This window comes from Phodopus roborovskii, unplaced genomic scaffold (genome assembly GCF_943737965.1).
Source record: "Phodopus roborovskii unplaced genomic scaffold, PHOROB, whole genome shotgun sequence".
Classification (NCBI taxonomy): Eukaryota; Metazoa; Chordata; class Mammalia; order Rodentia; family Cricetidae; genus Phodopus; species Phodopus roborovskii.
Window position 1 is genome coordinate 1,479,039 of NW_026126432.1, and position 24,067 is coordinate 1,503,105.

Genomic DNA, 24,067 nt, shown 5'->3' on the forward strand with positions numbered 1-24,067 from the left:
GCTGGCATCCATGGACCCTTAGTGTTTGTAGAACATCTATCCACAACATTCTGGCCTTGAGATTTTCCATGGAGAAGTCAGGTGTAATTATGATAGGTCAGCCTTTATATGTTATCTGGCCCTCTTTCTTCACTGCCGTTAATATTCTTTCTTTATTCTGTATGTTAGGTGTTTTGATAATTATGTGGCAAGGGCACTTTTTTCTTTTTATTTATTTATTTTTTGGGGAGGACAGTCTATTTGATGTTTAGTATGCTTCTTGTACTTTCAAGGGCATATCCTATTTAAGAATGGGAAAGTTTCCTTCAATGATCTTGTTGAATATGTCTTCTGTACCTTTGAGCTGGGCTTTTTCACCTTCTTGTTTGTTTTTTTTAGGTTCGGCCTTTTCACATTATCCCATATTTTCAGGATGTTTTGTGCTAAGGATTTGTTGAATTTAAGATTTTCTTTTCATGATAAATCTATTTCCTCTAGTTTATCTTCAGCTCCTGAGATTCTGTCTTTGATCTCTTGTATTATGTTGGTTATGCTTGTGTCCTTAGTTCCTAATTTTTTGCCCAGTTTTTCTATTTCCTGCAATCTCTTAGTTTGTGTTTTTGTTTATTGTGTTTATTGTGTCTATTTTAGTTTTCTGGTCTTGAACTGTTTGAATTCTTTCCTTCATTTATTTGATTGTTTCTTTTTGGCTTTCCTTACTTTCTTTAAGAGATTTGTTCATTTCTTGCATATTTTTTCTTGGTCTTTTCTTCTGTTTCTTCCAATGTTTTGTCTGTTTTTTCTTGGATTTCTTTATGAGATTTTTCTCATATTATCTTTGAGGGTCTCTATCAATTTTATGTAGTTATTTTTTAAGTCATTCTCTTCTGATTCATCTGCTCTGGTGTGCTCAAGTCTAAGTGGTGTAGAGTCCCTAGATCCTAGTTGTGTCATACTGGTCTTCCTATTGTTGGGTGTTTTCTTGTATTGCTGTCTTCCCATCACTTCTTCCAGAGGGTGCTGTTGGAGTCTTTCTCTACCTTGCTCTCCTGGTGGGTGTAGATGTGTCAACAGTTAGAAGTCTGTAACTTTGGATGATCCAAGCTATTTTGGAGGTCTCTCCATCTCTGGCAGAGAGCAGGCAATGGGACCGAAAGATCAGGCAAGGGCAGCCTCAAAGTGGTCCTATGTGGATAGGTGGGACCAGTGTGTTCAGAGAAGACCCAGAAAGTTCTCAGAGGTGGAGGGGTTGGTGAACCTGTATACTGGCCCAGTGCTCACCCCAGGTTGTGGGCCCAACAGGACAAAGGATGAGGGGAAGGCAGGCTCTGCATGGTGTGTGGAGCAGTGTACCTGAACCTTACTATCCATGGAAAGTTTATAGGGGGGAGAGAGAGGTGAGTTAACCCACAGAATTCCCATGGAAGGAAGTGGGACGGATTTGGCCTGAACTGCTCCCAGACTCACCTCCCCAGAGGGCTGATAATACTTGAGTGTTCTCTTTCACTATTTACTCAAATCCCAGTTCAAATATCCAGTGGTATTGAGGCCTGAAAACCTATATTCACAAAGGGCTACTAGCAAGACCAGGGCATGGAGGACAATAGTGGGAGTATGATGGATATCCTACAACAAACCTCCAGGTTCTTTCTCTTCTCACTGGAACATACATACTTATATCTTTTGAACTGCTAAGATTTGTTTGATAAGTTATTACTTCCAAATAGTTTAAAGTGGGATTTCCCAACAGGATCTTTTCTATCTCTAGTTATCCTGGTAAGCTAGAGTGTATAATCAGCCAGATGAAAGTCAATAAGCAAACAAATAAACAATGGCATTCTAGTGCTTTATAATTTCAGTGAATTTGAGATCCGAAAATTCATAATATTAATCATTTGTTACTTATTCAAGTTGTTTTCCTTATTATCCAAATTTAGCCTTGCGCATCCAGATGTTATCGAAGAACACATATGATGCTGGGTCATCTCAACTATGTAATGGCAGTGTGATTCCCAAACTGTTGACAAAGTGTTTAGGTTGTCTCCTGATAGAATAAACTCCTATATGCCCTGGCAATATCCTGAATCAAAATGATATGGTTTCCAGTATAGATTATTTGCTATGACATTTCTTTTACTGAAAACACTTTCTTCAAGCCCAATGATGTAACATATATATTAATAATACCAATGTTTAAAACATACACTTCTCTTTCCCCTCATTAATAGTTTGATGGTCTCACTGCTTTACACAATACAGTTATTTTCCCATGTTTTTCATAAATTTTACAAAAAAAAAGTTGATGGCACATATTTAGTAGACTTCCTAAGGGAGGCTTTACCCTCTCTGAGGAGCACATAAGAGGTAAAAAGGGGAAAAGTGGGGATAAAGATGAGAGAGAGGGACTAGGATTGAAATGTAAATAAATAAATAAATAAATTTTTATAAAGCTGAATTACCACAACAAGTTGATGAGTGGTTTGTTGCTATTGTCTATACTTAAATATTGAGAAAACTGATCCATAGAAAAGTTTCCAAAACACACTCCTAAACCATACAGGTTATCAGTTCTGTTGGTGAGTTGAAACATGGAAGCCTTTCTCTGAGGAATATGATAGGAAGCACTGGGCTGTGTTTTCTCTGGGCTATTTGACGATGGCCATATAAAATAAAACCCTCTTTATACTTCATCTGCACTGGGATTATAGATGGTATGGACTTGAATCATTGAAAGAAAAATAATACTGAACAGCCTTCTTCCCTTACTGTTTAAAGCTATCCAATGAAATTATATGTCTTAATTGAGTTAGGTCTCATAGGCACAATCATGTCTGAGTTTCACTATTTATTAGAGAAACTGAAGAATGTTTTATGTTAAATTCCCCTCAGAGGCAAATGATGGTTTTAGTTTTGTACTTTTATAAGCTTAACCAAGACACTGATATTGTAAAGTCAGTCATGGAAGAAAGTGTAGGAAAGTTTAATGCTATTTTGAGATACAATGAGATATTCTTGAAAGTTTGCAAGGCATATATGATTTTTTTTAAGACTTTTATTTTCCTTTTAAAGTGTTCATGTTATGAGTTAACTACATTATTACTAGGAGAGATAGGTAAATCTTATTTGATATACTTCATTGTATTTTATATTAAAATTCAGAGGTACTAAGGTTTCTAATGCATAGAAATGTAGCAGAATTTACATATTATACTTTAGTAATCAGGCATGTTATTATCTGTTACACTTTGCTCATACCAATGTCAGAAACAATACTTCGATGTTTCAAACTGAAGTCATACATGACTTAGAATATAAATGAAATTTTGTACAGTCTTACAGGAGAAGTTTAAAATAAATAGGATACTACCAGGATGGGAAATAAATTGAATATCACTTAATACTACCAGGAGCATTGATCTGTAAAATTCAGGCACCTACTTTGCCATGGGAGAGACTTTGCAAACACACACGCACACACACACACACGTTATTTACATAATACATATGTAAAAAAACAAATGAATAAATTTTTAAAAAGCTGTATTACCACACAAGTTGATGAGAGGTTTGTTCCTATTGTCTATACTAAAATATTGAGAAAACTAATCCATAGAAAAGTTTCCAAAACACTCCTAAACCATACAGGTTGTCATTTCTGTTGCTGAGTTGAATAAGCCTTTATCTAAGGAAAATACTAGGTTTTGTAGAATGTTCACTGCTGTGGTAAAGGCAAACTTTAAATAATAGCTTTTAATGAATTGGAAAAAAGAAATCAATGGAATGACTGCGTGGTACTAGAAATTTATATCTGATTGCCATGTTGGTCAATTACATTTATTAATAATCTGCTATCTCTGATTGTAACATGAAAATCAACAAATAAGCTTGTCATATAAGAAGGAAGCAATGACACAGTGTGTATATTTTGACAAGTGACCACCATTATTTTATTAGATTTAAGAAAATCTCAAAATGCCATTGAAAATTATATTACAAAACTTTAAAAAAATTAACAGTAACGTTAAATCTCTAGATTATGATGAAAATAGAACAATATTAGCATTAGTACATACACTCGTATGCTTGTACTATGTATTTGTAGTACAAAGTGTTCATAGAGCAAACAAGTTAATACAAACTTAGGGAATATTCTATAATTATTTTGGAAAATGTTCTCCTCCTACTATCATATAAAATTGAAATAAACACAGTTCTTATGCGTCACTGAAAATTTGGTATAGGTATATGACTGTGATCTGCTGCCTGGAACTGTGACCAGAGCTGAGTGAACTTGGAATCCATGCCATGAAACCATGCCTCAGTGTAAATTCATAGAAGAGGGTTCCCGCTTGGCTTCACAGCTTCTCAAAAGGCTGATGCCAAACACAGTCATAAGATATGACACCTGAGGGTGTTTTAAGCATTGAGGGGCCAAATCCCACAACAGCTAAAGATTTAAACAGACCAATCTACTCAAATTCCCTAGAAAGGCAGATCTGCACCTTGACACAGAGAAGTGTCAGGAAACCCCAGATGTTATGTTGCCCAGCCTCCACCTCCCATGTCATCCCATATTTCCTGCTTACTTTGAACATCAGGTTCTGGTCCCTGAAGCATCAACATTCATTCATATAAAAGATACACAAAGTGTTAGGTCTCCACTCAGACAAGTGATTCTTACCAGTGGGAATAGTTGAGCAGCACAGAAGAGAGATGTTGGCAGTGAGTTTTCCTATGACTTCTTATTGCCAGTGATTACCTAGAGTTTTTGATCTACCTATGTAAATTCCTGGGGTTACAGTCAGGTTTATGTAATGGTGAGAATCAAATCATGGGATTCTTCTTATTTGGTACATGGACCCCTTTAAGAATTATAAGTGTGGGACCACCTCAGGCTCTGAGGAGAAAGCATGGACCTGCATGACTTTGGTTTTCAGCAGACTATTGAGGGGGTGGGGTTGTTCATGTCCTGTGCACAGAGGCATATCTAAAGAGGGGAAGTGATGAGGAATTAACTGAGGTGAGTGGCTTGATTCCAACCCAGGGATATGATGATGTCTGGGCAAGGGCTACTTCCGGAGTCCATGTCTGGGTTCATTGCTCTGTTGAAATTGTAGTCTGTGTTAATGTCTGAGACTCCTGTTATCACCAAAGAACAAGAGGTTAGGGCTATATAGAATTGGCTCTGTCCCTCACTGACTGAAACACCAGGGAGAACTAACTAGTCCTGCCCCTCAAAAGCTGAAGCACTCAGGAGAGAGAGCCTGACACCTCACCTGGATAGCACAGTACACCTGACCCTATTTGCAGGGGCATGGGTTAGCTGGCCCTGGGGGTGAGAGAAACTAGAAGAGTAGGTCACACCCTCTCACTTGCTATGAGGTGGCATAAGGGAAGGAAAGGTACTTTATGTTCTTATAACCCCTGGCCACCTGAGCCATGTGGTGGACCAGACCCCACCCCTCACCCAGCTGCAGCACCTGCGAGAAGGAACCCTAGGCCATATTTGGCAGCACAATAAAGCTGACCATGATAACAGGGTCACAGATAAGCCAGCCCTGATAAGTTGAGAGGGGCATAGCTGGTACTGCCTGTATTGTCTGTGGTTTGCTGGCATAGGAAAGTAGCTATGCCCTCTCCCTTCAATCCTACCACCTCCAGCTGATGATGGAACTGACCCTCCCTTTTACTAGCTACAACACACAGCAAAGTGGGTCCTGCACATCATCTAGGCAGCACAGCAAAGCTGACCCTGTTGAATGCAGCCCAGGTAAGCTGACCCCAACAACGTGAGTGTGGGAGACTTAGAACCGCCCCTCACCTGTCTTATGTGGGCAGTAGAGATGCCCTCCCCAAAGTCTCTCTGTGCCTATGGCAGGGTGAAAGCTGTCCCCGCCTCTCACTAGTTGCAGCACATGGTGAGCCAGGCTCAAAGTTGTGAGGATGGTACAGCTGCCTCCATTAATCCACCTTCAGGCAATGACAGGGATGATGTAGAGATTTCTTTACCCCAACCCCTCACTTCTTTCCTGCTGGTCTTTCCTGCTCTAATAACCCACAAAGGAGCAGACAAAGAAGCTTGCCCTCCCCCCCTTACCAGCTGCAGTACTCTGGAAAGCAGGATATGCTTCTCCCCTGGAAAGCACAATAGAGCTGCCCCTGTTTTTGGAGTTCCTGGTGAGCTGACCTGAGGAAGTAGTAAGAATGGTATAGCTAACCACACTCTCCTTGTATTGTGGTGAGGAAGAGGGGAATATCCTCCCCCAAAGCCCGGCACCACTTGGGAAAGATGTTCATGCAGCTTGCCTGGGCAATACAGTAGAGCTGACCCTACTGACAGGGCTGGTGAACCTGCCCTGAGAACATGAGCTTGGGAGATCTGGTCCCGCCAATCATTTGCACTATGGTGTTGTGGGCAGAGGAGCGATGCCCTCACCACACTGCCCTGTGTCACGTGTGGCACGTGGGAAAGCTGTCACTGAGGTCCTATGAGTGGGAGGGCTTTTTGTGCCCCTCACCAGTGGCAGCACACTAGATGGTGGCTCCTGCTCCTTGCCTGGGCAATACAGTAGAGCTGGCTCCTATGGTATACAAGTGGGAGAGCCAACACTGAGGACATGAAAATCAAGATAACTGTCTCTGCCCCTTATACGTTGGTGTAAGGGGTAAACTGGCCAGGGAAATGGTGAAGAGTTAACCCTGGTAGTGAGGATGGGGGAAGAATTGGCCAACTGACAAACCCTGCAACTATCCAGGCTGGTTACTAAGGTTATGTGTTGGCTTTCCCAAACATTGACTCCATCTATGGTCTGCTAAAGCATGTGCAGGGGTTAGTCCTGCAGACCCAAAATCGCAGGATCTCCATGACACAGGACATAGCAGGATATACAAGAGGAGTTCCAGTGAGGGGCCAGAGTGAATATTATAACAGAAACAGAGGCCTGGAACAAGACCAATCACGTTTTGCAATTAACACTTGCAAGCAAATCTATATGAAAAAAGTGTTCACCATATGACTCACTGTGTTACACACCATTTTTACATAGTTTTCTTTTTTTATCTTAAATTTTATTTTATTTGCAGGAGAAAGTTTGCAATAGCAAAAGAAGGATACAAAGTGGCAGGGAAATAAATGGGATCAAGACACAAAAACATAAAGTGAAAGAAAAAATTAAAAAGTTAAAAAGAAAAATATTATAAAATAAATATTCAAAAATGGAGGGATTTTCTTTGGCTTTTTATTTTTAACTTAGGTCTCAAACTTGTAACTCAAGATCCAGTGAAACCCATGTGCTCTTAGGTCCTCCACTGCTAGATGCACAAACATGCATGTATAGCTTTCCTCTGCCAGATACATATAACATAATGAACAAAAAGTATATCTTCAAGAGTATGTATCTTGGTTATTACTAATATACAAAGCAAAGATTAGTGTTATTGAAATAAACAGATGCAATATGATTAGCTGAATGATGTTTTCAGCATATGTTACCACATATTTCTAAAATTAATTAAAACAAAATTACAAGTAAAGAATAAAATATTAGGAAGAAAAATATGACATTCATGCCCACATAACCATGCACGACAGACAAAGAATTAGCTAATGTGTTAACATGCCTTCTTTGTAGAAAGAGAAAGTAGTTCATTGAGGAACAAACTCCATATGGAGAGATGGAGCTGTGTGCAGAAAAATCCTCCATGTGAAAATCACTTGATCATGTGTTTGGCGCATTTGTTCTGAATGTAGGCTTGACCATGATTTTATTTTTTTTTTTAATCAAAATTTTAACTCTAAAATTTTTGCTCAGTGATTATTTTTTTGAAAAATGCATTTATGTATAAAATCATGAAATAAAAGACATATCCCTGTTCATTAATCACATTTATGCATGAAAAGAGAAATAAATCGAATCTGTCACAATGAGGATACAGACATGCTGGTATACTGGCCAATGTGTTTGTGTCAGTAAGAAGGATAAAAATGGCCAATCATCTTAACTACATAACAGAGAATAGAAAAGAGCACTGTAGTATACTGGGCACAGTATAATTTCTTGAAAGTCCATGACCATTTGTGAGCCTGGTAGTGTGCTTTAAACACAGGGAAAATACTAAACACAAATATCAAGCACAAGTCTTTTGCTTATGATACAATTGAAGTTATGATATTTCCTCAAACACCCTTATGTTCAATTATAATATTTCCCATTAGTGAAAAATGTGAAAAATAGTTTTGCACATTAGTGTAGGCATTAACTTCCTTATTTTTATGGGTATAATTTCTAAACAAAGAATAAATATTCTTGTCAAGAACACAGTAAAGTCCTTCTGTCTGAAACCCATATTCAGGGGGGCCTGAGTCAGTCCCATGCTGTCTTCCCAGCTATCAGTCTAGTAGCCATTAGCTACTCCTTGTTCAGGTAAGCTGTCTGGATGTGTTTCTGCCACATGGTCTTGTCCTCTCCATCTGCATCTGAATTCTACTTCAACTCAGTGTTTATGTATGGGTGTTTGATCCTGTTTTCAACAGGCATTAGTTGAAGGCTCCATGGAGAAGTTAGTTGTTGATCTCACTCTCCGGGAAGGGCATTTATGATAGCCTTTCCACGGAAGCTCAAATTGTTAGTTGGGAGCAACCTTGTAGTTCTCTAGACCTTTCTTTGTGTTCAATTTTATTTCAAACCAATATTGGCTCCCTCTTTTATGTTCTCTCTGTCTGTCTCTGTCTCTGTCTCTCTCTTTCCTATATTCTATTCCTAATCAGGCTCAATCTTCCTGGTCGCACATGTTTTCCTTTCCTCTCCCTCATTTCCTCCTACTTCTCTATCCATTCGCTGCCCCCCACCACTTCACCTGAGCTCTGGGCGACTTGTCCCTTCCCAGTTCTGTGAGGGACTTTATATGAATCTCTTAGAAGACACCTTGTATCCTAGTTCCTCTGGTGATTTGAATTATAGGCTGGTGATCCTTTGCTCTAGGTCTAAAATCCATATATGAGTGAGTATATACTGTGTTCCTCTTTTTGTGACTGAGTTACCTCATTCAGGTTGGTATCTTCAAGTGCCATCCACTTGCCTGCGAATTTCAAGATACCATTATTTTTTTCTGCAGAGTAGTATTCCATTGTGTAGATGTGCCACATCTTCATTAACCATTCTTCAATTGAGGGGCATCTAGGTTGCTTCCAGGTTCTTGCTATTACAAATAGTGCTGCTATGAACATAGTTGAACAGATGTCTTTGTTGCATGGACGTGAATCCCTTGGGTATATGCCTAAGAGGGGAATTGCCGGGTCCTGTGGTAAACTAATTCCCATTTTCCTGAGGAACTGCCATACTGATCTGCAAAATGGCTGTATGAGTTTGCACTCCCACCAGCAGTGGAGGAGTGTTCCACTTTCTCCACATCCTCTCCAACATAAGTCATCACTGGTGTTTTTAATTTTAGCCATTCTGGCAGGGGTAAGATGGTATCTCAATGTTGTTTTGATTTGCATTTCCCTGATAGCTAAGGATGTGGAGCATTTTCTTAAGTGTCTTTCAGCCTTTTTGATTTCCTCCATTGAGAATTCTTTCTTCAGTTCTGTACCCCATTTTTAAATACGGTTATTTAGTGTTTTGTTGACTAGTTTCTTGAGTTCTTTGTATATTTTGGAGATCAGCCCTTTGTTGGTTATAGGATTGGTGAAATATTTTCATATGGAATTGGGGTGGGGGGATGGGAGGGGAGGTTGGTTATAGTGCATGTGAGAGGGCAGAGAGGGTAAAAGGATGGGAAGGAGGGAGGAAGGGATGGAGGGAGGGAGGGAGGGAGGGAGGGAGAGGGAACTGGTATCGACATGTAAAATAATAAATTAAATTAAAAAAAATGCTTTGACTCCAAAATTTAAGTTCAAGGACAAGTTACTGGGGAAAAGGATTTCTTTTTTGTTTCCACAGAAAATGAAAAGTTGTGGATTCCTTCCAGACTAATGTGGTTTGTTCACGCCAGACCGCCTGAAACAGAGTACAAGGTGATCCTACATTCAAAACAGCTGGACAAAGCAGCCCTACAGACTACAGCAAGGATTTCTGAATCTTCTTTGAATCCCCCATGACAGTGCCCCTTTATCAACAGGAAGTAGTTTGGAAAGAACAATGCCCAAATTCTCAAATATTGTGTATAAATGTTTGTTTTCATTTAATTGGACTTTGTTATATAAAATAAAATAAAATAATAAAAAAAAGGAAAAAAAAGAAAAAAGTCTATAGTTAAGTAGGCATCAGTCAGTCATATATTTGTGACTTTGCTATGGATATTGAAAGGATCAGTTTATGAGTGTCAAGAATGTTGTTCTGGAGAAACTTTTATCCCTATAACACATGTCTGTGAGGAAAAGCAAGTCAATGTGTGTGAATGCTATGTGGAAACCTTTAATTTTTTCTTTAATTTAATAAGCATATCATATGTTGAGTCAGCAGTTGTTGCTGTTGCCTTTATTGCCAGCATTCATGATGAAGAGCAAGGTAGATCCTTAAGTTTGTGATGAGCCCGATCTACAAAGTGAGTTCCAGGCTAGACAATCAACACAGAACTATTTTGTATCAGAAAACATAGAAAAAAATATATGTTATCTAAATACAAGCCATGTGAAATTAGAAAATAGGGGCAATGTACCTCTCTTAGGACATTGGGAAGAAATGAAATATATTTAGTAGTCCCCATTGACAATATTTGTTGAGTGTGAAAAAACTTTAAAATTTATCAGTATTCCAACATCATCTGAAAGATATCAACAAACACACTGCAGTAAATCACTATGACAATTGGGATATGTGAATGCTTACATTTCTACTGGTATATTTGGACAATGTAGTATGATTTATATGAATGAAAAACTGATAAATTCAATAAATATGGCAAATCTCAAAAAGAAAAAGAACACATTAAAGAAATAAATTGAAACCTTCACAACTTTCTATAAAGATATACCCTTCAACCCACAGAAACTGCTGACCCAAAGAAAGGAGAGTTCATGGACTCCAGTCTAATAACTGGAAGCCAGCATAGGACCAACCCAGCCCCCCTGAATGTGGGTGTTAGTTAGGTGGACTAAGCAGGGCCTTCTGGTGTTGGATCAGTATTTATCCCAAGTATATGAATGGACTTTGGGAGCTCATTCCATATAGGGGATACTCTCTCAGCCTAGACACATGGGGGAGGGCCTAGGCCCTTCTCCAAATGATATGACAGACATTGAAGACCCACCCCCCATGGAAGGCATCACTATCCTTGGGAAGCAGAAAAGGGATGGGGCATACTTGGTCCTCTGGAGAAGGGGAAAGGGAAAAGATCTTCCAAGCGAAAAGCAAATTTGGAGCATGGAGGGAGGGGAGAGAGAGTTAGGAAAAAGGGAAGGGGAGATGAGAAAGGGAGAGGTGGGAAAAGGAAGACTGAGACAGGGAAAGAATAGAGAATCAGAAAAGAAATACAATAATAGAGAGAAGTATTATAGATTTAAGGAGAAATCTGGCACTAATGAAATGCCCGGAGATCTACAAGGATGACTCCAACTAACAATCTAAGCAATAGTGGAGAGGCTACCTTTAATGCCCTTCCTCAATAATGAAATTGATGACCACCTTATATGCCATCCTAGAGCTTTCATCTACTAGATGATAAAAGTAGAAGCAGACAAACACCCATAGCAAAACACTGAGCCAATCTCCAGTAATCCAGTTACAGAGAGGGAGGAGTGATGAGCAAAGGGTCAAGACCAGGCCAGTGAAACCCACAGAATCAGCTTACCTCAACAAGGGGGAGCTCATGGATCCCAGTCTTATAGCTGGTAAACCAGCATAGGACTAACCCAGACTCCCTGAATGTGTGTCTCAGTTAGGAGGATGGGAAGTGTATGGGGCCTCTAGTTATGGATCAGTTTTTATCCCTAGTATGGGAATGAACTTCTGTAGTCCATCCCATGTGGAGGGATACTTTCTCAGCCTAGATACATGGGGCATGGCCTAGGCTCTGCCCCATATGATATGACAGACTTTGAAGACTCCCCATGGAAGGCCTCAGCCTCTATGAGGAGCAGAAAGGAGATGGGTTGGGTTTTGTTGGGGTGATAAGGGAGAATGGGAGGTTGAGGGAACAGGGATTGACATGTAAAACAACCTTGTTTCCAATTTGAAGAAAAACGAAAAAAAGAAAAAAAAAAAGGCATGGGTTGGTGGGGTGACAGGGACATGGGAGGATGGACGTGTGTGGGAACTTGGATTGACTTGTAAACCAAGCTTGTATCATATTTAAATAAATATTTTTTATCAAAAACAGAATGTGTAAATGAAAAAGAAAATCTGAATGGACAGAGTGACATTTCAAAGGCCACATTACTAATATTTGGTGAAATAAAATCTGAGTCTGTTTGTGTGGCTTTGATGCACTCTGACAAGAATATATGTTGTTACTATATTAGCTCTTATGCCTAACTTCCTATTTTCCATTCCACATATATTCTTATATACTTTGAAAATATGACCTAAAAAAGCATGCAATGCTACTAAATATTCAAATAATCTAATACATCACTGAGTAGTTTTAAAACACAATACCATTTTAGGTATGGTTGACTTTACTTACTACAAATAAACAATGAATTACATAGTGTGTGTGTGTGTGTGTGTGTGTGTGTGTGCGTATGTGTGTGTTTGTGTGTGTGCATTATGTCATGTAAAGGCTTACACAGAATCTGTAACACCAACATAATTTTTATGCACGCCTGACAATGTATCAACTGAGTTTATTTTCAAACATTAGTATATGTGGAGCTGATTTTCTTAGCTTTTCTTATGGTAAGTGTGGAATTTACATGAGGAAAATGTATACAAGCTAGATTCACAATTTCTACACTTGCTTTTCAAGAAGCAGGGGTCAATTTCTTAAGCTCTATGAAGGTTAGTGTAAACTTTCAAATTTGCATAATTCTGTTGGATCTATGATTTTTAAAGCTACAGTCTCATAGTCTCTCACTTCATTATGACTTCCTTGCAAAATATTCTACATATGGAGAAACATCACATTAAGTATTTCTTACCCATTAGTTTTGAGTGTATGAGGTCTTCTAGCATGCAATTCAATTGCACTTTTTCGGTGATTTCCATGTGTTGTGGAAGGAACTCTTACCTATATTTCAGTAACTAATATTCACTTCAAATCCATTAGGTTAATTTTGTGTTCTATATTGTTATTTCCTGCTGGGATAAAAATGATTCACAGTGAACGAATTTTTGAATTGTTGTGGGCATTCAGAGATCTCAAAGGTAGATACCAGGTACAGATTTTAATTCCAACTAGATATATATTTGCATATAACTCAATTTTTTTTGCAGAGGAATAGTGGGTATTTCTTTAAAAATAATTTATAAACACATTTTTTATTTCAAAATAATTAGTACTTTTTGGTTAATGAGTAGTTATGTCATAAATAATGTTAGACACATGAGATGGGCATTTGTGTGTGTGTGTGTGTCAACTTGTCTATATCTGTAAGTAAATAAAACCCAAGAGACTGAATACACATGTGAGAAAATGTTTCTTAATTAAATCATTTGAACTTGGGAAAGCCCCTTTCAATCCAGATGATTTAGGTGGTAATATACACCTTTAATCCAGATATCTTGAGGAGGTCTGATTTATATTTAATCTGTGTCATACCTTCTGGCATCAGCCTATATAAAGAACATGGATGAAGGAAGGACTTCATTCTTTGCCTGCTTGCTCTATTCTTTATTTTGCAAGTGAGTGTCTTAAATGATATTAAAGCCCATTTATTTGAGATTCTAGCACATATTCAAGACCAATTGAGATCCAGCCACATGGACTGAACAACTATCTGATTCTTTGATCTTTTGTTGGTTGCTCACATTGTCCAACTATGAGTCTCTATTTGTTCCCACCTGTTAAAGAAGAAAGCTTCTCTGGTGATGCCTGACAATGACCCTGATCTATGACAATATCAGAATGTCATTGAGGAATTTTATTGTGACATTCCATTAGCAGAACATTGTATGTTTTCCCCTAGGTTCCCAGCCTATTTAGTCTCAGTTTCTTGGTCATACAAGGAATATTAGGAATGGTTTCCATCTCATGGAATGGACCTTAAATCCAACCAGATATTGCTACATTATTCCCACAAGCTTTACCATTGTTGCTTTAGTGCATTGTAGATCTAAGTGTATATAGTAAGGTTGGTGTTTACATTTCACCTTTGGTAATGTACAGAGTAATCTGGTACTAAGAACACTTACCTGTAGGGAAGAAGGTTCTAAGTAGACAAAACTTAACTTCCTCATGTTCAGTGTGTCACATAGTTGTTTTCTTCAACCATGATGCCTTATTGTTCTGCATAGAACTTGAAAGGACAATTTCAACTTTATACAGAAATACGCACACACACACACACACACACACACACACACAAATGCACACACACATACACACTCACATAAACACACAAACACAACAGGATAATAAAAACCATCCTGAATAATGAAGACTGTTTCAAGAGTCATGTGAGTGTTAGGATTACAACAAAAAATATAGAAAATATGCAATTATTTGTATATCAGTTAAAATATGAAAGGATACAACTAATATTCTCTGAAATGGTAGTCAAAATGTTTTTATAACTACAGAGTGCCATATAGCAGAGAAATCATAATGAAACACATGTAATTTGGATGGATTGGTTGTGATTATAAGGGTTTACTAAGTCAGGCAAATGTCTTTCATTATTTAGGTTGAATTATAAGCATAGCTTCTTATGGGAAGATCAGTCTGTCAATCCTTTTAATCTGCCCAAGGTTGATTTCTCTTTCAACATTAGCAATACAAAAAACAAAAACAAAAAACAAAAACAAACAAACAAACAACAACAACAAAAACCTATGTTGATGGCCATTCATGGTGAATTCCTAGAAGGGAACAAAAGCAGATATGTGAGACTGGAAGTAGACCCAAATCCTTATTGGTCTATAGTAGAACTCTGGGTTTATTCTTTTTGTGTTGATGTGGTAGATAGAAAAGAAACAGTTCTTCATTCAAACATGCCAACAAAAGCAAGCCAAGATATGTTTGATAAGGTAAGTCTATGTCATGTGACTGAGCCAGAATGGCTATAAGAGACCCCAGGTAAAATAAATAAATAAACAAATAAATAAACAAATAAAAATTATGAATGAAAGAAAAAGAACAAGAATCAGAAAAACAACAGAAAAAAATCCAAGCAAGCAAACCATTATGGATATCCTGGTATCTAGAGGTAAAAAATTAAGGACACAATTTTTTATACAGTATACCATGACATCTATTACCACATTGAACTACATGGTCCTAAATTCCACTGTGTTGGAGGGGTAGGGATATGCAAGCTTTTATTTTCATGTTTTATTGCCATAGCTACAGATTTTTCATTAGATGTTTCTGCAATGGAAGATCTGAACAAGGAAGAAAAATGTAAAAAATGTTTATACCAATAGCACTTCACACTTCTAGAAAATACATGAATCAGCAGTAGATCTAAGGATGATAGCTATGCCTCAATCCCAGGACCAGAGGAGCTGACACAGGAATATCATTCAGAGGCTGAGCCTGGTAGCTTGTGTTTCATAGTGAGTCCAGCATGGTGTGGGCTGTGGAATGAGATGCTACCTTAAAACAAACAAAACAAAACAAATGACTTCCAGGGTTCCTGAATCTATTAATCCAACAGGAAGAAACTTGATGTAATTGCTTTGTAAATGCACAAAGGAGAACAACAACATTTCCTAATACTAAACACAAATACCTTTAATTTTCAACTAGAGCTTAGAAAAAAAAAAAAAACACACTTAAGTGAGTGAAAAGCAACTGCTTCTTGTTCATTGTTGGCTGTTTGTTTTAGACAAGCATGCTGTTAATGAGCACTGCAACCTTTTCTGAAGCAAGGATTCTTCCCCAGAGCCTACTAGGGAGCATATGATCACTTTTCACTTTCCTGACAAACCTGGTATTTTAATGAACATCCAGAGTTAACTTGTAGTTGTGTAAATCCCCATCTTGTTTAGATGAGAATTCCAATAGGTGATGAAAGAAATACTCCTGTCTCTCCTAACGAATGAGAGACAAAACTACTGTGTGGGTAAGGAGAGTGAAGAAAATATGGCTCTGGAGATCTCAGAAACACCGAAAAAAAATTGTATTTGAGGTCATTACAGAGCTTGCCATCCAGTTTCTCACATCTCTTGGAAGGAGAATAACATGCCATTTGAAGGCACAGAGTGAAGACTTAAACCATTACTTTAATGTAGAACACTATGTCTAGGAATATTTCACATATTTATTTAATTTCAAATCTCATAGAAAGCTCTAGGTTTTTTGCTACATTCATTTATGTAAACACTGTATATTGGATCAATGGATAAAAACTCTCATTGCATGCAGAAAGAAAACAAGTAATGTGATGATGCATTTGATCTATTTTTGGGTAGGACAAAGGGAGTGAAATGTTTTCTAATGAGAAGGTCTCACATGTAAGCAGAATTAGCCCTTCACCTGGATTCACCAACTGTTATAAATATTAAATAGTACCTCCACATTGGCTTGTTGCCTTCTAATAAATTCTCTATATTTTATTCAAAGAACTCTTTCAGCAAACCAGTTCTGAGAATATCCCAGAAAGCTATTAAAATAATACCTTCCTGTTCTGTGACCAACAATAATGAACCAAAACAAACCTAAAACCTATGGACTATAATACATATGACCAATACAATATGATTTGGAAGAGCGAAACAGAATTCAGCATGCAATTCCCATTTGAGAACCCAGCATGTGTGCTAAGTAAGTGAAACTATTTCTAAAGGGCTAACTATAATGCTACCTAATAAGTACAGGTCTACTTTGTGAAACCATGTGGTGTGGCTGTCTTTCAAAGTTCAGAGTATTTCACATTTAAAGAGGCATACCTTTATGTATAATGCATTATATCATTTCTTCAATAGGAGTTTTGATGGTAATTGTAGGGAAAATAAAGTATAAATAGCATCATATCAATTCAACAGAAGTAAAAGTGAGTTATCTCATTCACAATGGAGTGGGGATCAGACTTTAAAGTTAATTTGACACAGTGGATGAGGAGAATTACACAGAAAGCAAAGGAAAAGGCCTTGCAATCACAGAACCACATATTTGGTGCCATTTGCAGTATCCTCATTTCATAACACAAATAGTGAAGAATGGAGACAGGGCAATGACCAAGTGGGTATACACGGGAAGCATAAACATGGTAGGGGAAATTTTAACTTGACCAAATAATGAGATATACAAAGGGCCCCATTGAGGCTGGCAACAATCTGAAGTCTAAAATCAGTTAAGCAACTTGCATTAGGAAAAGCATTGTCACCTGAGGTATCATGAATGATTTTTTTGGGGATATTAGAATTTGCCTTTCATTTTTTGTTGTAATTCTTTGTCTTAAACAAATAATGATTATGTTCAATATATGAGGATCACATATACCAGTAAGTGTTTAGAATGAGTTTGTACTACTTTAGGAAAGTGCAGTGATAAGATCTGCTCAGGGATCTGTTACCTCATTGGTTCTCCTTCTGTTTATTTGGTCTTTAGTCCAATATTATAGCTCTTTGTTACCAATAGGACATGGTGCAATAATTTCAGCTTTTTGGATATTTTGCTGTGCTGATCACTCCTTTATTTCGTAGGAATAACAGCGTGGTAGCTTGAACATGCTATATAATCTCTACCCAAACATCACTTCAGTTCCAGCTAAAGACTTCTGAGCTATTTTTCCTAAGTCTATGGAGTCTTTGGCAATACGGACTTAAATTGTACATACAGATAGCATAGATCTTACCCCTCATCAAAGAAAATTCTCATTACCACAGATGGAGACCATTACAGAAAACCACAACCAATCAAAATTCAAAGTTGTGAAGCTCAGTTACAACTGATGTATCTACTAGACAACTGCTGCATGCACCTAAAACTCACAGACATACACACACACACATACACAGGAGGGTTTATGGGTTACAGGTAGGAAATGGAAGGGGAAATGATGTAATTATATTATAATCTAAACCAATAATTTAAAAAATTAAACATTATATCTCTATAATTTTCAATAAATTTGCTTAGCAATATAACATTGTATAATAAGCCAACTTACATTTGTTCAGGCCAAATGGAGAAGCTACCTTCTTCTTAGATAGTTTAAAATTATTTAAACTACCATAAAGTAAGAAAAATTTTAAAATTATAATAATTTCTGCTTCCCCCGTATTCTGAGATAGATAAGCATAATATGTATTTCTGATTGTAAATTACTACAAAGTGAATGTGGGGACAAGTACCAAAGTCACACAGAGAAACCGTGTCATAAAAAACCAAAAAAAAAAAAAAATCACTCTACATTGCATGTAAATAATGTAAATATTTTAGAAAATGTAAATACTTATGAAATGTTAGCTTCTGAATTTGTTTACTGATTAGCAAATACATTTCCAGATTACCTATATATTACATATAGTGTTTGTTACAAATTTGAGAAAATAAACTGAAGAAAATAAAATAAACTTAAATATCTTCCAAACATCATACACAGAAGAATAGGAATCTTTAGCAAAAGGGTCACAAGACCTCATTATTGGCTTTTTAATTTTCACTTCCACCTAATTAAAATAATATATTTTCATTAAAGACACAACTATATTCTACATTGTAATTCAATAAATATTCTTCTTGACAATGTGATTACAGCTTGAATAGTTTTTGAATACCACAGCTATTATATATAAGTAAACTACAATAAAGGTCTTTTTGACATTGATACCAAGGACTTTGGATGTCATATTTATATTAATTTCTTTACATTTGGCACATTATACTTCCTAAGGTATGTGTGTATAACATTACTCACAATATATTTTCTACACTTTTGAGGTGGGTTTATTTCAACTATACCTATTATTCAGAAGTTTGGTCTTTTCAGGGTATCCCATGTTTCCTGGACAGATGGACTAAGAAAGAATTCAGAGAAACTATTGGCTATTATAATAACCAAAAATAACATAAAATATCTTGAAGTAACTCTAACCAAACAGGTGAAACACCTGTACAATAAGAACTTTGAGCCCTGATCCTGCTGCTCCTGTCCCCATCGAGAGCACCCTTGGAGCTCTGATACACTCCCACCCATCCCCACCTCGGGCCTGCCTCCCCTACCCTGTGCCCTATCCTACACACAGTCCTGCCGCTCTGGTGGAGCATTGGGACAGAGGGTGGAACCAACAGTCCACCCTACTTTGGAGACTTCTAGGAGCAACTCTGAACAAAGGAGACCTGCCTATCCTCACACGACCACCCATAATTTCTACCTACTTGGTCTCTGAACTGACCTCCAGTACTCTGCTGGAGTCCCGGGACCCTCCCAGAGATCCGCCTATCTCTGCAAGACCACTGTGAGTTCTTGCTGGCATCTTCTTCTGGATCCTCAACCTTGACACCATCTCTGGGTTCCTGTCTGCAGAGAGACCTCCTAGAGAGCTTGGACCACACAGAGCTATAGATATTGAATCTCTGACACACAAAAGCCCACCGGGGAAGTACCATAGAGAGAATGGGAGACCCCACCAACACCTACTGGAAGAAGCTATGGAAAGAAGGCAATACAAGAAAACTCCTAAAAACAGAAAGACAAGCATGACACCACCAGAATCATGGGAAACTACACCAACTACAACAGAACACAACAACAAACCAGAGGAATCAGAAGGGAACGACTTAAAAATTACCATCATAAAAATGATAGAGGCCCTCAAAGAAGATGTGAAAAAAACCCTTAAAGAAATGGAGGAAAAACAAACAAAAAAGTGGAAGAAATGAACACATTCCTTAAGGAAAGTACAGAAAGCCAAGAAAAAACAAGCAGGTGAAGGAAACAGTTCAAGACTTGAAAACTGAAATAGAGAAAATAAAGTTAACACAAATCGTAGGAATGCTGGAAATAGAAAAAAAGGGGAAAAAATTGGGAACTACAGACCCAAGCATAACAAACAGAAATCAAGAGATGGAGGAGAGAATCTAAGGGGAAGATGATAAACTAGAAGAAATAGATTCGTCGACCAAAGAAAATCATAAATCCAACAAATCCATAACACAAAACATCCAGGAAATGTGGGACACCGTGAAAAGGACAAACCTAAGAATAATAGGCATAGAGGAAGCTGAGGAACCCCAGCACAAAGGTGAAAAAAACATATTCAACAAAATCATCGAGGAAAATTTTCCAAATCTGAAGAAGGACATGCCCATGAAAGTACAAGAAGCATACCGAACCCCAAATAGGCTGGACCAAAGAAAAAAGACCCCTCGACATATAATAATCAAAACACCTAGCATACATAATAAAGTAAGAATATTAAGAGCAGTGAAAGAAAATGGACAGGTAACATATAAAGGCAGACCTATCAAAATTACACCTGATTTCTCCATGGAAACCCTCAAGGCCAGAAGGTCCTGGATAGATGTTCTAAAAGTATTAAGAGAACACAGATGCCAGCCTAGGCTACTATATCCAGCAAAACTCTCAATCAATATAGATGGAGAGAACAAGATACTTAATGACAAAACCAGATTTTCCCAATACATATCTACAAATCCAGTCCTACAGAAAGTATTGGAAGGAAAACTCCAACCCAAGGAAGGTAACTATGCCCACAAAAATGTAGGCAACAGATAATCCAACTACACCAGGAACTAAGGGTAAAGCAGAATTAATATATTCACAATACCACTGCCAACAACAAACCTATTTCAAACAAGCATCAACAATCAATGGCCCTTACTCACCCTCAACATTAATGGTCTTAACTCACCTATAAAAAGACACAGGCTAACAGAATGGATACAAAGACAGAATCCATCCTTCTGCTGCATACAAGAAACACATCTAAGCTTCAAAGACAGACATTACCTCAGGGTAAAGGGTTGGGAAAAGATTTTCTAATCAAATGGAAATATGAAGCAAGCAGGCATAGCTATTCTAATATCTAACAAGATAGATTCAAACCAAAATTAATCTAAAGAGATGAGGACAGTTATTTCATACTCATCTCAGGAGAAATCCATCAACACAAAGTCTCAGTTCTGAACATCTATGCCTCCAATACAAAGTCACGCACATTCGTAAAAGAAACACTACAAAAAATTAGCTCATAAAACCTCACACACTTATAGTGGGAGACTTCAATACACCACTCTCAACACTAGACAGAACCATAAATCAGAAACTCAACAAAGAAACAAAATAACTAACAGAAGTTATGTCTCAATTGGGGTTAACAGACAGCTATTGATCATTCCTTCCAAAGACAAAAGAATATAACTTCTTCTCTGCTCCACATGGAACCTTCTCTAAAATCGACCACATACTAGGTGGCATAACAAACCTCAACAGATACTAGAGAATAGGAATATTCCCCTGTATCTTATTGGACTACCATGCTTTAAAATTGGAATTCAACAACACAAATAGAAGAAAACCAGCAAACTCATGGAAACTGAAGAATGTGCAATTGCACCACTCCTGGGTCAAAGAAGAAATATAGAAATAAATTAAAGACTTTCTAATAGTCAATGAGAATGAGGACACAACATACCCGAATGTATGGGACACCTTGGAAGAAGAGCTACGAGGGAAGTTCACTGCACTAATGCAATATACAGCAAACAAACTGCCAACATCAAACCGAATGGAGAGAAATTTAAGCCAATTCCTCTAAAATCAGAAGAAGACAAGGCAGCACTCTCTCTCCATATCTCTTCAATATTGTACTAGAAGTTCTAGCTTATGCTATAAGACAACAAAAGGTGATCAAGGGGATCCAAATTGGAAAGGAAGAAATCAAACTGTCTCTATTTGCAGATGATATGATAGTTTACATAAGCAACCCAATAAACTCTACCAGGGAACTGCTACAGCTGATAAACACCTTCAGCAAACTAGCAGGATACACGATAAACTCAAAAAAATCAGTAGCCCTACTTTTTTCAGAGGACAAAGAGAAAGAGATAGAAATCAGAGAAACATCCCCCTTTACAATAGCCACAAGCAACATAAAAGTATCTTGGTGTAACGCTTACCAAACAAGTAAAAGAACTATATAATAATAGCTTTGTGGCTCTAAAGAAAGAAATTAAAGAAGATACCAGAAAATGGAAAGATCTCCCATGCTCTTGGATAGGTAGGATAAACATAGTAAAAATGGCAATTTTGCCAAAAGCAATCTACAGATTCAATGCAATCCCCATTAAAATCCCACTGCAATACTTCACTAACCTTGAAAGGATAATTATCTACTACAGAGCTATAGCTCTGAAAACAGCCTGGTATTGGCATAAAAATAGACAGGTAGACCAATGGAATCGAAATGAAAATCCTGACATTAAACAACACACCTATGAACACCTGATTTCCACAAAACAGGTAAAATTATACAATGGGGCACGGACAGCATCTTCAACAAACAGTACTGGCACAATTGGATGATGGTGTGTAGAAGACTGCAGATAGACCCATATCTGTCTCCATGCACAAAACTCAAGTCCAAATTGATCAAAGACCTCAAAATCAATTGAGCTGCATTGAGCCTCTTAGAAGAGAAAGTAGGAGGTACCCTTGAACAAATTGGTATAAGAGACTTCTTCCTGAACATAACTCCAGAGGCACAGACACTGAGAGAAACAAATAATAAATGGGACCTCTTCAAACTTAGAAGCTTCTGTAAGGCAAAGGACACAGTTGACAAGAACAAACAGCAGCCCACTGACTGGGAAAAGGTTTTCACTAATCCTATATCCGACAAAGGGCTGATCTCCAAAATACACAAAGAACTCAAGTAACTAGTCAACAAAACACTAAATAACCCTATTAAAAAAAGGGGGTACAGAACTGAAGAAAGAATTCTCAATAAAGGAAATCAAAAACGCTGAAAGACACTTAAGAAAGTGCCCCATATCCTTAGCTATCAGGGAAATGCAAATCAAAACAACTTTGTGATACCATCTTACTCCTGCCAGAATGGCTAAAATTAGAAACACCAATGATGACTCATGTTGGAGAGAATGTGGAGAAAGGAGAACACTCCTCCACTGCTGGTGGGAGTGCAAGCTCATACAGCCATTTTGCAGATCAATATGGTGGTTCCTCAGGAAAATGGGAATTAGTTTACCACAGGACCCGGCAATCCCCCTCTTAGGCATATACCCAAGGGATTCACAACCATGCAACAAAGCCATCTGTTCAACTATGTTCATAGCAGCACTATTTGTAATAGCAAGAACCTGGAAGCAAACTAGATGCCCCTCAATTGAAGAATGGTTAATGAAGATGTGGCACATCTACACAATGGAATACTACTCTGCAGAAAAATATAATGGTATCTTGAAATTCGCAGGCAAATGGAGGGCACTTGAAGAAACCATCCTGAATGAGGTAACCAGTCACAAAAAGAGGAACACAGTATGTACTCACTCATATATGGATTTTAGACCTACATCAAAGGATCACCAGGCTATAATTCATAATACCAGAGGAACTAGGATACAATGTGTATTCTAAGAGTTTCATTTAAAGTCCCTCACAGAACTGGAAGGGACAAGTCCCCCAGAGCTTAGGGGAAGTGTGGGAGGAAGTGAATGGAGAGAGAAGTAGGAGAAAACGAGGCGGAGGAAAGGAAAACATGTGCAACCAGGAAGATTGAGCCTGGTTAGGAATAGAAGACAGGAAAGAGAGAGACAGAGACAGAGAGAGAGAAGATAAAAGATGGAGCCAATAGTTGTTTGAAGATAAAATTGAACACAAAGAAAGGTCTAGAGAACTACAAGACTGCTCCCAACTAACAATCTCAGCTTCCATGGAAAGGGTATCATAAATGCCCTTCCAGGAGAGTGAGATCAACAACTAACTTATCCATGGAGCCCTCAACTAATGCCTGTTGGAAACAGGAACAAACACCCATACATAAACACTGAGTTGAAGTAGAAT